This window comes from Tiliqua scincoides, chromosome 9, assembly GCF_035046505.1.
Source record: "Tiliqua scincoides isolate rTilSci1 chromosome 9, rTilSci1.hap2, whole genome shotgun sequence".
NCBI classification, from domain to species: domain Eukaryota; kingdom Metazoa; phylum Chordata; class Lepidosauria; order Squamata; family Scincidae; genus Tiliqua; species Tiliqua scincoides.
The window spans coordinates 24615234-24632654 of record NC_089829.1 but is presented as its reverse complement, the minus strand read 5'-3'; the positions used below and the strand labels follow the sequence as shown (position 1 = coordinate 24632654).

Here is a 17421-nt window from a genome sequence, read left to right as displayed (position 1 = left end):
CCCCTGCGTTAACATTCATAAAACTTTTAAATAGTCTACTTTTGAGCTGAAGGACTACATTAACCGGCGTGCATTGTCTGTCAACTATGTACTACATCTCCCAGCAGGCTGAAGCAGAAGCGGGACTGAAGTCACCCGCGCAAGGCCCTTCGGGATAGGTAGTGTGGCTGCAGTTGTTGGCTCGTCATGTATAGACCTAATATTTTTGACGTATAGACCTAATAAAACTCACGTTTTATGTCAAAATTCCGGGCTCTGTACATAAAATGCATACTGAAATCGTGTGTCCTCCCTCATTGGGTCACCTACAAAGAAGTTAAACATTTAAGCACTTCAAGATTATTTTTCAGACGGATTACAGTTTCAGTTACAAAGAGCACGTTTTTGTTGCTACCATTTTTTTTAGGAGGAGGAAAATAAACCTGCTTGCTCAATCTCAGCTATATTAAAAAGATTTCATGTTCATTTTATTTATTTAAGAAATTTCTATCCCTCCTTTCCCATGCTGAAGTAAATGCCCAAGATGGTTTATAAAACTTTATAATCAAGTATAAAGTATCACAACGGGTATCAAACAAGTCATCAAAACATTAATTTTAATGTTAACTAATGTTAATGTTTAATAATGTTGGTCTGGTTAAAAAATCCTAAGAAAAATAAAGGATGTATTGGATTTCTGCAATGATTTCTATGACTACTCTCACAGCCCCATCCTATGCTTGTCTACGTGGAGCTTACTCCCAGGAAAGTGTGGATAGGATTGTATCAATTCAAAGCCTGTCTACTCAGAAATAAGCCCCACTATAGTCAGTGGAGCTTACTCCCAGGAAAGTGTGCATAGGATTACTCAGTTTTTATTGTCCCAGAGAAAGAAAAAAAACCCTTTCTGTTGGAACCCGGAAGTGCCCCTCTCCCCTAGTGGCCCTTCTCTAGCCTTTTCGTAGCTCTGTGCCTCGGGAGCGCGAGCCACAGGAGGAGGTGACGGGAGCGTTCCCGCTCACTGCACATGCGCGGCTTCCTTGAAGGGAAGAGCGGCGCGGGAGGCTGGCGCGTGCGCAGTCGCGACTCCGGAGGATCTCTCGCGAGGAAGGACGCCATTATCGCAGCCGCACAGCCAAACACCACGAGAATTCGGCAAGGCAAACGGTAACCTCGCTTCTCCCCGCGGCTGGCCGGCTCGGGCGGAGCTCTTCAGCCGGGGCTCCCGGCCTCTCTCCCCCCTCACGAAGCCGCGCCGGGCCCGGCCGCCCTCATCGTGCCTCAGCCGCGCGCCGGACGGGGGGAGGGGGTAGAGGAGGCGAGGGGCGGGGCGTAGGCCTCTCCCCCGGGCGCGCGCGCCCCTCCTCTCCAGGAAGGGAGGGGGAGGCTGCTCCTCCTCCTCTTCCTCCTCTCAGGCCCCCTCCCGGGATTCCAGGGCACGTGCTCCGACCAGGCCAGCGCAGGCTGCAGACGAGGCTGCCTTGTGCGCAGTGCACAGGAGGGCTGGGGCGCTGCTCCCGGTGGGCTTCTCATGGTGTAGGCCACCTTGGGCACCCTCGCCTGGCCCAGAAGGGTGGCATAGCAGTTGGGGGGCCGCAGTCCTCTCCACTATTCCCTGGGAGTAAGCCCCATGGACCCTAATGGACTTACTTCTGGGTAAACATGCATAGGGTTGGGTTTTGAGGCTGCAGTCCTGTCCACTCTTTCCTGGGAGTAAGCCCCATGGACCCTAATGGACTTAGTTCTGAGTAGACATGCATAGGATTGGGTTCTGAGGTGGCAATCCTATCCACATTTTCTTGGGAGTAAGTCCCATTGACTATAATGGGGCTTACTTCTAAGTAGACATGCATAGGTGATAGCTCAAAGAGAGGCTGCCACCTCTCAAAGGCTACAATCCTGCACACATTCCTGGGAGTAAACCCCACTGACTATAACAGTACTTAGTTCTTAGTAGACATGTATAGGGTTGGGCTCAAAGAGAGGCTGCCACCTCTCAACAACTACAATTCTGTATGCACATTTTCTTGTGTTTAAGTTGCATTTTCTATAATGGGCTGTACTTCTGAGTAGACATGCATAGGAGATGGCTCAAAGAGAGGCTGCCACCTCTCCTACAGTCCTATCCACATTTTCCTGGGTGTAAGCTTAATGACTAGAATGGGACTTAGTTCTTAGTAGACATGTATAGGATTCGACTGTAAGTGTTGCTTGGGTTGAGATGTTTTGTGTGGATGTGTGGTGGGTTGGCTTTTCTGGGATGCATGCAGTATTCTATTTTAGAAATGTACTAAAGCTTTTGTGGGTGGTTGAGTTTAAAACATAATTTAAATTTTTTGAGTCTTTAAGGCACAGATTAAAACATATTGTTTTAAACATAAACATATTAGGAATTAGTCCTAATGTTTCACTTTCAACTGTGGACAGCATCTTCAGAGGTTTACAAAGCATCTTCAGGGGCTAATGGTCCTCTCCTCTGTTAGCTGGTCACCTGCTTAACTGCCAGCTCCTGCTACAATGTGTTTTAATCCATGGCTTAGACTCAAGAAACAATTTAAGTTTGTATTCCATTTTATTTGTAAGTAGTCTAGGACAGCATTTATCAATGTTTGTCCTCTGTTTTACCACTTCACATGGTCTACCTACTCAGAGTACCACTGGAAGAAACTGGTGATGACACCAGTTACTTGTGGGTTGGGAGGCCAGACGCGACGTAACACCAGTAACAAACTTAGGGTGGATGGGAGGGCTTTTTCAAGTGCGGAAGAGCCTGTTTTGGGGCTTTGCCTGCTGAGCCAAGCCTCCTACTGCTGTTTGTTGCTTAATGTTGCCTTTCTTGCTGCTGGGCAGCAGGTGTCCAGGGGTCCCACAAGTACCACCAGACACCACCTGAAGTACCACTGGCGGTACCCGTATCGCTGGTTAAGAAACACTGGTCTAGGACATAATTTCTCAGTGTTGGTCCCTCGTTCTACTATTTCACATGGTCCACCTATTAGAAGTATTACCAGAAGTGACTGGTGATGAAATTGTCACAAGTTTCTTCTGGATTGGGAGGCCAGACACAACACAGCAAACACCAGTAAGAGGCTCATGGCGGACAGGAGGGCTTTTTTTGAGCATGTGGAAAGCGCACACTGGAGCTCTGCCCACCACAAGCCAAGTCATTCACTGCTGTTTGGTGTGTTGCATTGCTGGTCTTACTGTCTGGCAGTGGGGGAGGGGATCTGGGGATCATGTGTACCACTGGACATTGCCTTGAATACCACTGGTGGTACCCATTGATTAAGAAACACTGGTCTTGGACAAAGTTATCTCTAAAAGCAGGGCATAAATGCAGAAAATAAATAGCTGGTTGAAAATTGGTGTAAAAATATGAGCATCCTGTGTCACAAAAATACTTCTCATTTCTTGCTGTAATGTACGAATTCATCCAGCCCTTGGGGGGACAAGGTATGCAAGGGGCAGTGTGGTGGCCTTCTTGATTTATATTTAGTTGTACAATATACGTTAATAGTTAGTGTTTTATTTATAGAGGGCTTGCAGTATTGAAGGGCCATCTTTAGTCTTCACTCAGTGGGTCTTATCCCTATGTAAATATGCTGCAAAGATGCAATCCAGTGCACAGTTCAGTGCAAATTGACATGGCAGATAGCCCCATAGGCCCACTGAAGGAATTACTCCTGGTTAAGTGTGTATAAGATGGCAGTTTTAATTGGTTTTGTAGAAACAAAGAAAACCACTGCCTTTGATCATCTAAAAAACACCACACCACTAACTGATTGGGTTGCAGGTTTAAAAACAAATCCTATTTTTAATACAAGTATGTATTTTTGTAATACTTATAACCAATTAATAAACAAAGACTATAGAGTGGTGGTTCCCAAACTGATGTGTCACGATGCACGAGGGGATGGGAAGCAGGTCATTCCCCTTTAAGGGGAGTGGCCCAATAACTATGGCAAAGACAGTATTGCATGGATCACACTGCTGCTGTGACCAACGGGACTCTTAGTGTACCTGCAGGGTAGCGCTGGCCATCTGGAGGGTGCAGGGGGCTCATAGTCTGCTCTGCAGGCTTCCCTGTTGCTCCAAACACTTTGCATCTCCTATTGTACCCTGTAAATACTTCTGGGGTTCCCAACTTCTGAGTAGAACCCAAAACAAGAAATACAGAAAGAAGACACATTATGTCCAGTGAAGCAAACAACAATGACAATAAGAAATATGCATATGGTCAAATCCTGTCTAACTACTTGTTGTCCTCATAACCAAGAAAAATTTATCAGTAAAATTATTATTCTTGTATAGTGTTACGTGTGAAACGAACATAAGTTAATAGACAAAATGGTATCACAAAGCTTTTTGAATGAATCTGGTATAGGCACCAAGTTCAACTTTTTTCAGTAGCTGCTTATGGTTAACTTCATCATCAAAAGCCTAAATAAACGCATTAAAAAATTGCAGGTGGCAAGTGCCATCTTGGCAGAGGCACCCCCCCTTTTCCTCACCCAGGGTGGAAGGCCTCTTCTCAGATAGCTGATACAAAATAATCATGTACTGTCTAAAAACAAAGCAGGTTTCAGAACTACTGCTTTTATAACATATATGCACATTTAATCCACAGATACACTAAACCAGCAGTCTCCAAAGTGTAGACCACTGTGCACCGGCAATGGCTTCCCCAGCATGGATAGCGCTTACTGTTCCACTGGGGAGCCTCCACAAAGCCCCTCTATTTGCCCCCAATCTTCACACTGGTCAGTGGCATCTGCCTGGAAATGCGGGTGCAAAGCCTGTTTCGGTGTCGGAACTGGAAGAGGCTGGCCTGTGTGAAGACTCGGGGGGCGGCAATGAGAGTGGCTTTGCAGCGGCTCCTCTACAGAATGGTAAGCATCATTTATGTAGGGGAGGGCTTAGGCAGGGTGCCGAATCCGGCCTGTGGATTGGAATCTGGAGATTCCTGTACTAAATGCAAAAAATGTGGCTAAATAGGGGTCTTAGTTCTATTTATAAATCATACACGAGGGATTTGTAAAATCTGATGGGGTTGGTAGTGATTTGTTGCTATTGCTGTTTTGATCCCAATTCTGTGCCCCTGGCTTGCTGTCTTTAGTGGGGTGGGGAATGACCTTGCCTTGACTTTCATGCCCTTTTTCACATGTAGCTTAATTTGTAATTTGACCGTAAGACTTTAATTGGGTGGCATCACTTATTTTATTTGCTTTTCCACTCAGAATAGATCACTTGAGACATACACGGTTTCAGATGATAAAATTATAAATAAAATGAATAGAATAATTATATGTATGAAATAACATGGTGTAATTCAGTCCATCCGCCTACAAACAAGGGTTCTCATCTGGTGATAAAATTTGCAAATTATTGACTGTAAATAGCATTTAAAGAGTTACTCCTACCTAGATTATCCCATTAGTCTCCATAAGGTAGGTTGGTTTTATCTCATACTGCAGATACCGGAGGAGGGTCTTGACTCTTTCCTAAAGTGACCTATGTGTCCATGGCAGAGGCAGAATTCAAGCTGAGGAGGTACTTCCTGATTTGCAGCTTGGTTAGCTGCTATGCTGACTGTCTCTACTTAGCTGGGACACCTTTAAATATATCTCAAATTGTATATATTTAAAACTACACAGAGGAACCATGTTTCCCATATGTACAAAAAAAAAATTGCAATAGTGCATTGAGGCTCAGGATGTTTTGATCAACATGAACTGCTGTAATTGTTCATCTTAGAGTTTTTTTAAAATCCAATTTTTGTTTTAATGACCCTTTTATTCATTTAAATACAGACATCTGCTGCTTAACAATGAACCGCATATATGACGGGTGGTCAAAGCACAACAAAGAGGCCCTTAATGCAAAGAAGAGGCAGTCTGTCTTCAGTAGCCTGTACAGTCAGCTAGTTTCTGACAGGGAGTGTCTGTTTACACAACAAAGGCACTAGATTGGGGCTGAAGGTAGCAACAACCTAATCGCATAACAACGGGGATTGGAGAACGTATCCATGTCATTAAGTGGTGCACACCTATAGAACTTTACAACAAACAAGAGGACAAGTCCCTGTCCCAAGGGGTTTTTAATTTAGAAAATCAAGCAAGAAGGGAATGGAGGCAAAATGTTTAGATCACTGGTCTTCAACCTTTTTTATACAATGACCCTAATAAATAAATAAAGTATGAAACTGGGAACCACTGATACACCCACCCCATTTGCTGCCCCCCTGCCTGCCCTGTTTCTCTCTACCTCTTGAGTTTTCACAACTACCCTGTGAGGTAGCAGCCTCAGCAGGGCTGGCCTTAGGAGCTGCAAGGGCAAGACAATGAGAAGAGGCTGTTCAAGATTATATCAGGAACTCAGTTTTGATAAGGCAGTAGCATTATTGGATTGGTTTCAAGTCCTCTCTTGAACAGGTTTTGAAGGATCCCTTTCAGATGTGCAACCCCCCAGATGAGGCTTCATAATCCCATTGGGTCATTGGACCCGATTAGGGTCATGACCCACATGTTGAAGAACACTGGTTTAGCTTATGAACACATTGTATGTCTTCTGATTTGACGAGCCAAACATGCAGGGCTGGCATCATTAAGAGGTGAATTCCCAATATAGAAATAATTTGTACAGTGATGCCTCGCAAGACGAATGCCTCGCGCAACAAAAAACTCGCAAGACGAAAGCGTTTTGTGATTTTTTTGGTGACTCGCAAGACGAATTTTTCTATGGCCGTGCTTCGCAAGACGAATTTTTTTGCATTTTTGTTTGTTTGTTTTGGTTTGTTTTAAATTGCGATTCGCAATACGAAAATTCCGTAATACGAAATGACTCGCGGAACGAATTAATTTCATCTTGCGAGGCACCGCTGTATATGCGTGTATTATTGAACAAGTGTGTAAAAAGATTGTGTGTTTTCTGTTGTGATTCAGAGAAGTGTAAAGCACATTTTGTAACTTCTGGACATACTCCATTGTGGTTAAAGGGAAAGTACATAAGCATGCCTTCCTTTTTGCCTTCTGAGTATAATATGTAATTGTGAGCCAGGATTTTCTTGTGTTCCATCATAATGTAGTGCTCATTTCCTTAGTTACTGCCCATCGCTGGCATAGCTTAATTCAGTGATGGGGGGGTGTATTTTCCATTATTTTCTTTTACAAAGCTGCAGCAGGAGAACCCAGGCTGTAGCAGGGGTGGATGAGTTAGGGGTGAAGAAACACCAGCAAAGCAGTAATCTGATTACTTAATGCAACTTAAACTACTTTGCATTACCTAAATGCAGGTGGAGCCAGTTACTTACTGTACCCCAAGAGCATGGAGTGGGATAGTGTGCAGACACAGATCTTTCTGAATTACTATAGATCAGGGCAGTACCCGCTCATACTCCTATTTTACAGGCAAGGAATACTGAGGCAGAGAGAAGCGATTAGCACAAGGCCACGCATGGCAAAGAACGCTGCTTGCAATTGTTAAATGGAGAGTTGGAAATTTTTGCTAATTTGCTGCAGATCACTCAGACCCTCATCTGCCCACCCCTGCTTTACCAGCTAATATGGATAAAGAAGAAGCTTACAATTTAGACAGCTGGAGAGAGGGAGGGGGAGGATGGGAGTGGAGGGGGCACACACTGCAAACATTTTTGTTTGAAAGATGACTTGGAAGCAGTTCTCCAGGCACTTTGGGGAGTGAACTCTTTACAGAACTGAAAATGAATTATATTTGGGAAGCTTTGAAGACTACCCTATTCCCCGAGCACCTTATTTTCATTCTGAAAGGACCAGCAGAAGAATGTTGTTTGCCCACAAATTTGTGGAGAGAAGTCTGTTAGAACTGCTAACCCAAAATACAAAAAAGTTTTTGTTTTTGTTCCTCTACATATGAAATAGGCTTAGAAAAGAAGATAATTTAAGTTTAACCTGCAACACTGTCTTTGAATCAAGGTGCATTTGATTGTGGGACTTTCAAGAAAACGTGTATTTAGGATTGGAGGTAAGAGACAGATCTGTTCTCTGACTGAGACATATCTGCCTTCCCCAAATTTTATTTCTATGTATACCCCTCCTAGAATGATGACTGGCCTTGTTCTTCCTGCTCTTCCATGGAATCCATTTCCCCTTTTCTCTTTTGTGTGTAGCAAGGACATCTTGCTTGTGCTGATGTTCTTGTCATCGCTTCTCTCTGTTCCCACCTCTGCTCTTTTGGAAACAAAAAGAATGAAACAGAGGAGTTGGTTGTTCGGCTGCCTCTCCTGGCTGCCTCAGGCCTGCCTCACCTGGCTTCATGGTGCTGCTTTGAGACAATGGTGATGGTGCATTTTGTGCAAAGTGGTCTGTATCTCACCAGGAGGCGCCCTTCCCTTGGAAATTCCAGCCTGCTTCAGTATTTTCATAACACAACATAAATTCCAGGTCCCAACCTTTCAGTCATTGTAGTGTTTATTTCCAAGTAGGATTTTGTGTTATTGGGTTTGGCTGGGGGGGGGGGTCGTGCGGGCGGCAGACATGACTGTTGGAGATCATCTGAAGGGTATTTAAAATACAACGTCCTTTAAAATAAATATTTAAACTCGGAACTGTTCTGCTGTGTAATTTGTTTTGACATAACATCAGTCAAATCAGTTTGGCTAAATTACACTGTAATCTGTGTTCTGATTCTGTAAAGCAGATTATGGGCATTCCAGGGAAGTCCTGGAAGTTGCAAGCGCTCCCTGCCCCTGTCAGCTGCATGAGGTAAAAAGCAAAACAAAACCAGAAAAGCCCCATGCAAAATCCAGCCCTGACACTTGGCAGTCCAATCCAAGGTGTCCTTCCTTGAAAGTAAGTCTACCTGAGTGAACTCAGACTTGCTTCCAAGTAGGTTTGTAGAGGATCACAGCCTGAGGTTTTCTCAGTTTTTTTTTTCTCTTTTTGTCCTGTTGATCAACTTGGGTGAAAAAATGGTTAGGCATATGGTTTAAAGTGTTGGAACAGTGTATTGGAAACGTATGAGAGCACACCCTTGGCAGCACGAAACAGTAACTGCATCTAGTATTGGCGTTTATTTTGGATGGCAGAAGGCTGTGAAACTGACTGGAGCTCAACCCCTCCCCCCCCAGGTAGAGCCGAGTTCCAGTCCCACAGAGCCTGCTGCAGGGAAGGCTTGCCTTCTCCTTGGCCCAATATCTGTATTGCTTTCTTTTCTATGGCTCCACGTACGGAATGGAGCTTGGAATATGTGAGTTTAGGGGAAGACCCATAGTGGAACTTGCTTCATGCCCCCTCTGGTTCATTGGTGCAACCCTTGTAGTACAGATGTTCAGGGATATTCCATATGTTGTTCTGCATCTTTCAGTTCCCTCTTTATCTCGGTCAGTTGATGAATATGAGTTAAGAGGACGCAAAAAACAAGCCTGGAGCAGACCTTAGGAGCACCTAGTCCCACCTCCTGTTTCCTACAGTGGCCAAACAGATGCACCCAGGGAGCCACAAGCAGAGCATGAAGGCAGAAGCCCTCCCCAGGAATCTTGCTGCCTCGACACAGAGGCTTCACGAAGTCATTGTGGCTGATGGCTGCGCAGAGATCTCCATGAATTTGTCCAGTCCCTTTTAAAGCCACCCCTGCCAGAAGCCATCATATCTTGTGGCAACAAATTCCTCAGAGAAGTGATATATTGTGTGAAGGACTTAAATTTTCCTATCTTGAACCTTTTCCCAGTCTATTTATTTGGGTGACTCCAAGTCCTGATATTATAAGATAGGGAGAAAAAATCTTTCCAGTATGTGTTACTGTACAAACCCCTCTCATTTTCACCTCACCGCCCCGGTTTTCCTAAGCTTAAAAGGCCTCAAATACTCTATCAGTGTTTCTCCAGTGGTGAGTCGGGACCTACCTGATGGGGTGAGACCATATTTCTGGTGGGTCTTGAAGAGCCTCCAATGAAAACACAGGTGATGGAAAGATCAGATAGCTAATTGCCTCAGGCCCTGAGGGTATTCAGACATCAGAGAGCTTCTCATTGTCTTGCAAAGAGCTGAGCTCCTGTAGTTTGCAAGCTTGTGTCAATATAGGAGGAGAAATGTTTGAGCATCTTTTTTTCTGTTGTGTTTCTTTCCAAGTCTGTCAATGACAGGTAGTGGGGGCAGGTGAAGCCTGGGTCAGCTAACTAAGCCCCTTAAGCTTTGAGGCTATTCATTAAAGCTATTTCATTACGAGATATGGATTGAAATTTTTTGCAAATAAATAAATATTACTCATAAATAAATAATAATAGTAATAATACAGGTATTTATATACCGCCTTTCTTGGTCTTTATTCAAGGCTGTTTACATAGGCAGGCTATTTAAATCCCCGTAGGGATTTTTACAATTGAAAGAAGGTTCTATCTTTCAAGAACCACAACATTCAGATGTTTCTGTTCTGGTTTCACATTCTGGCCTCCATCCTCCCATGCTCAGAGCAGATGGAATAACTCAGCTCAGCTTGTCAGCTGCTTCAAGGTCGCGGTGGCCTCGAACTGGCGACCTGTGGATGTTATCTTCAGGCAAATGGAGGCTCTACCCTCTAGACCAGACCTCCTGCCTATACATATATTTCTTTCTAGATCTCCTGTTTTAAAGTCTCTAAAAGCTAGGTGGGTCCCAGTGCTAAAATGTTTGAGAACCACTGCCTCTCCTAGAGAAGGTGTTTGAGCCCGTGATCATTTTGGTTGAGTGTGAGCAGTCTCCAAAATGATTCTGAGGGCCCGATCCTATTCCCCAGTGCCAATGCAGCTGCATAGAGGTAAGGGAGGTGGCATTGAGGAGGCCTCCATGATGCCCCCAAATGCAGGGTGCAGCTCATGTCCTGTTAGTATGGCTGCATCAGCACTGGAAAGTTGAGTAGGGTGGGGCACTGAATTTTTTGCTGCTGAATTCTGTAAAAGAAAATTTATTATAAGTTAAGGCACTAAATTTTTGCTGCTGAATTCTGTAAAAGAAAATTTATTATAAGTTTGAAAATTTGCTGCTGTTGCACCTTCCTCTTCTATATTGGTTCAAAAGCACCTACAGTTCTGAACACACTCTTGCCATTAGGGTAGATGACGAACTCCATTATCCTTCAGAGGTGTCTGTTTTCTAAAAATACCTTCATTTAAACAGTTTGGGTAATTGGAACAATGATCTGCTCAAGTTGTTCTTGGAGCAGAGCACACAAACGCATTTTGACTTGCAGACAAGTCAGCTACTCAGCTGCTTTTTCCCCCTTCCTCCTTGCTGTGAAAAGTCAAAAATATGAGAAGGGGCATCAGTAGTAACTGCAAGCGCCTTCCTGATTGATTTGGGTGGGAATGCATGCACTTTTTTTTTTTTTGGTCACAATTAGTCTGTTTGCTGCCTTCAAACATACTGGGCAGGGACTGCCTTTTCTGTGTTCCACTCCATGCCTGGCATATTGGCAGTACATAAACTGGCCCACTTAATTTAAGACCCAGAGACCTAAAGAAAAGAGCTTCACTTTTGAACACAGTTACACTGCACACATGATTGTTGTTTTCTTTGCAAAGTAGTGTTTTTCCCCTCCTAAGAATTGAAGGGATTATATTGTAGGAGATCAGGAACTTGTGTGATCTGTCACCTTCTCTTTGGCCATTAACAGATATGCTTTGAGAGGCCAGCTGGGCATGCTGTGCCTGCAGTGTGATGGAGCCATTTCTTGCATTTCTGCACAACCTGGGGTTGAGCTCTTGAAGTGCTCAATATTGGCTTGTTGGATTTGTGTGCACCTTTAGACCGAAATGGCATTCATCTTTATGCAGTTAAGTCCCAGGCAGATGTATCCTTCTCCCCTGCCCCCAATCAGGTGGTGAAAGCAAAAGGCATTCATTTTGATCAGTGGTTTCTGTTTAAATGTATATTTATCTATCCAGTGGGATAGATTAGCCTGAGAGATACAAACTACCTCAAAGGCCGTCTGGTGAGTTCCATGACTTTGTTCCATGTAGCTACCCTGGACACTCCGGAGTAGCATCTGGCCCGCAGCAAGCCCTTGTAATCCTCTGGAGGTGAGGTTGAGGTCTGCGATCCTGCCTCTGGAGGGTGCTCTGAGGGCCAGGGAGATCGTGTGCCCTTTTAAGTCCCCTTCTGGTTTTTCTGAACGCGTGCAGTCTCCCTGGCCCTCAGAACACCCTCCAGTGGCAAGGAGAGCAGAGCTCCCCTCACCTCTACAGGGCTTGCCGCAGGCCAGATGAAGGCTTTTCGCAGTCTGGTGTTTGGAGATCCCCACTCTGTAGGAACACTTGACTGAAAAAAATTGATCACCTACATAAATTTGGTCTGTTCCTATCAGGAGAGATCCTAATGGTATCACTTCAGAAATACTTGATTTTAATGAGACTTGGACCTCAGTCCTGTGCACGCTTACTTGGTAATAAGCCCCATTGAACCCCATGACAGTGGTTCTCAAACGTTTAGCAGCGGGACCCACTTTTTAGAATGCAAACCTTTTGGGGCCCACTGGAAGTGATGTCACTAACCTGGAAATGATGCTATGGCCTGAAGTTATATAATCAAGCAGGAAAATTTTTAACACTCTACCATATGGCAAAATTAAATCAATTAAGTAAATTAAAAGTTTACAATAAGTATAAGTTTAAAAATGTATTTAAAATAAAGAAGAACCCTCTTAACCAGATGCTGGCTTTTTTTTTTTAAATTCCCCAAACATCCCAAAGTCTGCTATTCTATCCACACTTACCCTGGAGTAAGCCCCATTGCCTAGCATTGTTAAAAGCATATAAATAGTATTCTGTTAAAAGTACAGAACTGTAATGTTTCCCCAAATGCAGTAACACAGTGGTTCTCAAACTGGTAGGTCCTGACTGGATTGGACCCACCAATTTAAATCATTGGAGCAAAGAAACTTTGTTTTTTAAATTGATTTGCTATAGTGTGTTTTTTGCCAGCCACATGAGTGCTTGGAAGGGAACCCACGCAAATAATTAGTCTCAACCTATATTTTAATTTTTAAGATACTGGGCTTCATGCTTCCATGATATGTTACTGCAGCGTTTCTCAAACTTTGAGAGAGCTTTACTTCAGTAAGTCTTTATGGGGGAGGGGCTAGGGCAGCAATCCAATCCCCAGGATCATGTCATTAAGGGGGGGGGGGTTGTTTTCACTTTATGTAGGTAGGACTGCAGCAGGCACTCCCTGAGGTTTGAAACATTCACTAAATGCAGGGGCAAAGCACCTCCTGCAAAACAGAAGTGTTTTGCACCTGTTGTTACTGACGATCCCAAGCCTTGGGGAGTGCTGCGGAGGACTGTGCAGGGCTCCCCGCACCTGCTGCAGCCCTACCTCCATCGTGAAGCACCCCCCCTTCATCCCCCATAGGGATGTGATCCTAGGGATTGCATCCCTGTCTCCCCTTCCCCTGCACCTTAAAAGGACTGCCCTATAGGAGTTACAGGTGCAGCCTATTTATCCACAGATTTTTTATCTGCGGATTTTCTCAACATGAATGGGGTGGGGGAACCGAGGCATCTTGCTCCATTTCCAGGCAGCCCAAAACACTGCAAAAAGGCTCTACCTCGCCCAGGCAGGGAAATAGCCCTGGAAGAGGTTCCCCTTGCGAAGGAACTGTAACACTCCTGGAGCCCCTGAGCCGGGGAAGGGGGGGCCAAAAATCTCTGTAGCCAGAGCAGCAAGGTGGATCTCTCCTTCTCTCTCACTCACTCACTCACTCACTCACTCACACACACACAGGGGCAGGTGTGGTAGCAACAGAGGGGATTGCTTTAAAAAACCCAGGGAGTGTTTGCCAAATTCCCCCCCCCCCACCAGATGGTGCAGGCTATCACGGACACAAGCAAGCCTTCCCACCAAGCAAAGCATGAGATTTAGCCTACAATCCTCTCCACACACTTTCCTGGGAGTAAGCCAGAAGTGTCAGGGTGCAGTATATTTGTGTGACTCTATGGAATTTAGCACAACGTTGTTTTTGTTAATCGTGCTGAGTCACAGAATGGAACTAACGTGGATAAATAGGCTCCACCTGTACTTCCAAATATACATGCACAGGATCAGGCTTCCAACCAACAAGGAAATAGGATGCTCGTCTAGTATGTCTTTAGTTTATGAAAATGCAAGATAGAAGGCCTTTACTATTCTTGGAAATCAAGTTCCCAGTAATCCAATTAAATGCTGATTAATGCCTATTTGCGTGCAGTGTGAAAACCTAGCATGTGTGTGATGATTGATTAGTTGTGATTTAAATTGGTAAGGAAGTACAGTATACAAACCAGGGTTGGAAATACATTTGTTTGTGAACAAGTGGGGTAAACAGCAAGATGGCCTGTGGCCAATTGGAGATAAAACTGAACAGAAAATACCATGATTTCTTGGATACCGGAGTCATTTCTAGGAGTGGAGGTCCTGGGTGACCAGTTGCTTGGAATTTTTCCAACCCAGATGCAAACAATTTTAAAACACCTTTTCACAGGCGGGCAAGAAGGAAAGTAAATAGGAGAACAGCAACTCAGTGATGTTAGGCTCCCTTTGTAGTTTTCTGGGGTGGCCATTGTTGCAGGAAATCTCTCTTTTTCCAGTTAGAACTCTTTTTCAGGTTTTGTATCCTGATTAATTCTACCCTTAAAAGTGGCGCACACAGGGCCCTGGAGAGATTGGCAAGGCTCCTGCTCACAGTGCAGTTGACCTTTTGTTTTAAAAAAAACAACAGTTTTTTTATTGTGTTGTTCTTATTAATCAATGCTACAATTTGTTGACATATGATGTAATTGGTTAGGGAGCAATGGGTTAGCATTAGATCTTGCGGCCAATGGATCTGGAGACGGGAGCCAACTGTTGAGTATATAAAGTTAGAACAAATCACAGAGGTGAGGGTTTGTAAAAGAGTGCTGTTAGCCAATCAAGTCAGAGTTGAACATGGAGCCAGTGGGCTACTAAAGGGTGGAAGACTTGGCTGCCAGTTGGTGCCTGAGAAGGAAAAATGATGCATTCAATAAGCATGACAACAGTGTGTTAGAATGTTCATACCTTTTTGTTGGACTATTTTATTGTAATTTGAAATGAGCTTGTCTTAGTCCTGAAGGCATTTTAATTTTGGCAAAAAATTTGTGTTTGTGCAGTAAATTACTACAATACCACAAACATGCATGATAAAAGAAAATTGGTTTAGAAGGCACATTAGTGGCTAGAACAGCTAAGTCTTATGCTCCAAGCAGTGCTCTTCAAGGATGAGAAAAACCTTAGTATCTTGACAGGCTTCTCCATTTACTTAATTTTTCATATGTGTTAAAATAAATTTGTCAGGCCTTGCACATTGTTGAGTACAGATTTTTTGAATTAAGATGCTGACATTCTTGGTGAAAATGTTATGAGTTGCTTAATTTTATCTAGGGAAGAAAGTGTTTGGACGGTTATATTTTGAAAATGAGATGCCTTTTGGGATAAAATCTGTTCTTAGGATTGGAAAATAATTTTGGATTCCAAGACGCCAAAGTCAAATATTTAGGTTCCAGACCCACAAAGCCTGGAAGATGCAACTATCCATGTTTATGAGATCTCTGTGTCTGGTTTTTAGTGTTGAAGGTGGTAGCTCTATGAGGATACTGGATTTCTACACTTTTTTTGTTTTTGCTACCAAAACTACAGACTCATGGTGACCATAAGCTTTAATGACTACCAGGTACCTCAAGCAGAAGACCACCTGGTTCTGCCCATTTTGGCTACTGGGCTATTAAAAGCTCTCTAGTCCCAAGAAGGAGCAAAGAACACATCATCCAGACAACTGTTATTTTTACCCATCAGTAGAAGGTTATTCTATTCCAGTATTTCTCAAGGTTTATCCTCTGCTTTACCACTTCACATGATTCACCTTCTTGAAGTATTACCAGAAGTAACATCATCATCACCAGTTACTTTTGGGTTGGGAGGCCAGTTTTGACGTGACAAACACCAGTAGGGTAGATGGATGGGCAGTAGGCTTAGGGTGGATGGGGGGGGGGCTTTTCAAGTATGGAAATCATGCTTAGGTGCTCTGTCAAACCAAACCTCCTACTGCTGTTTGTTGCATCACATTCCTGGTCTTGTGGTCAGGTGGCAGGATTCCAGGGGTTCTGTGAGTACCACTGGACACCACCTCAAGTACCAGCGGTGGTACCTGTACCACTGGTTGAGAAACACTGTTCTATTCCATTGAGCAATGGGGCATTTGGCTCTTGAGAAATAGTTAGAGGTGTACTTTAAAATGCTATAAGCCTCCATGTGTATTTTGAATTGTATTTAATGTGCAAGCAGGTATTTCACTTTTACAAAGTGTTTCAAACAGAGAAGTCTAGAAAACGTAAGTGAATATAATTCTGTGTTACACAAAATTCTATTGAAGTCAGTTGCAGAATTTTTTGTTGATTTTACTGGATTTGTGTTGCTTCCTTTCACAGCAATATGAAGCATGCTTACTTGGAAGTCAGTTCCATTTAAATAATTGGGACCTGCTTTCAACTTGCATATTTAGGATTGAGGTACCAGTAAGGAATGGTAGTTAGCAACTTGAAAATCAACCCTTTTTTTTGCTTTTAGATGCTTAATGGAATTGCAATAATTTCAGTTTTTGTTAAAATAAGAACTAAGCACCTAGGTACTGCATAAAGAATAAGCTATTTTTGTGGCTTTGGAGCAAAGCATGGAAAAGACGTCTGTGAGGAAGCCTAAGGCAAGTTTTCAAGAATTCAGAAAAAATACCCAGCTGAGTGCTATCCACATATGGTACCAAGTTGAACTTGAAATGGATAAAACAATCTAATGCATACAAATAATCTTACCATGAAAAAGTCAGGGGAAATGCCTTTCTTACTACTAAACAAACAAAACTGTGCATGGCTAACAAAGGAATGTAGCATTTCCAAAATGTTTTGGGAACTATCCCAAAGCAGTCCCGTGTGTTGCTCCAAGCTCTCTCCAGCAGTGAGGGCTGTCAAGAGCTTATTGCCTGCATTGGGCCCAGTGCACAGGGGACTTTGATGGCTGTATATGCAACTGACCACCAGTTTCTGGAGACCGACAACATGGTACATATAGCCCCTGAGTCCTGCTTGTAAGCTTCCTGGAGGCGTCCAGGGAATGTGGGAAGCAGGATGCTGGCCTGGGCAGGCCTTTGCTCTGACCCAGCAGGGCCCACTGAAATAAGGGGAGCTATAGAAAAGCTCAGAAATTCTTTTAGAAACAAAAAGATTCCAAATGTTAAATAAGAGACACTTTGCAACTATAAAACTGCAGAAGGTACTGAAGGTACTTGACCTGAAAAGGAGCTTCCATGGAACAAAGAAGTGGAGCCATCTGGTTTGAAAGTGGAGTCCTATAATGAGCATCATGTGACTGAGCTTCTTCAACTGAACTTCTGCTTTTCTTTTAAGGAAAAGATGCAGCTGACTCCCCCTTCCTCCCAGAATGCAATGTA

The 17421-nt window shown here is 43.7% G+C and overlaps 1 protein-coding gene across 2 annotated transcripts in view; it reads left to right on the top strand.

The window, feature by feature from the left end:
• Positions 1-1065: 1065 nt before the first annotated feature.
• Positions 1066-17421, top strand: part of BANP (BTG3 associated nuclear protein) — a 167292-nt gene continuing 150936 nt past the window's right edge. The window contains exon 1 of one of the 2 annotated variants that reach the window (XM_066637040.1): positions 1066-1146. The gene's annotated coding sequence lies outside the window, so the exon portion shown is untranslated. Of the gene's footprint in view, positions 1147-1428; positions 1500-17421 lie in introns of those variants that run through there. The other variant, XM_066637041.1, reaches the window with a different exon arrangement.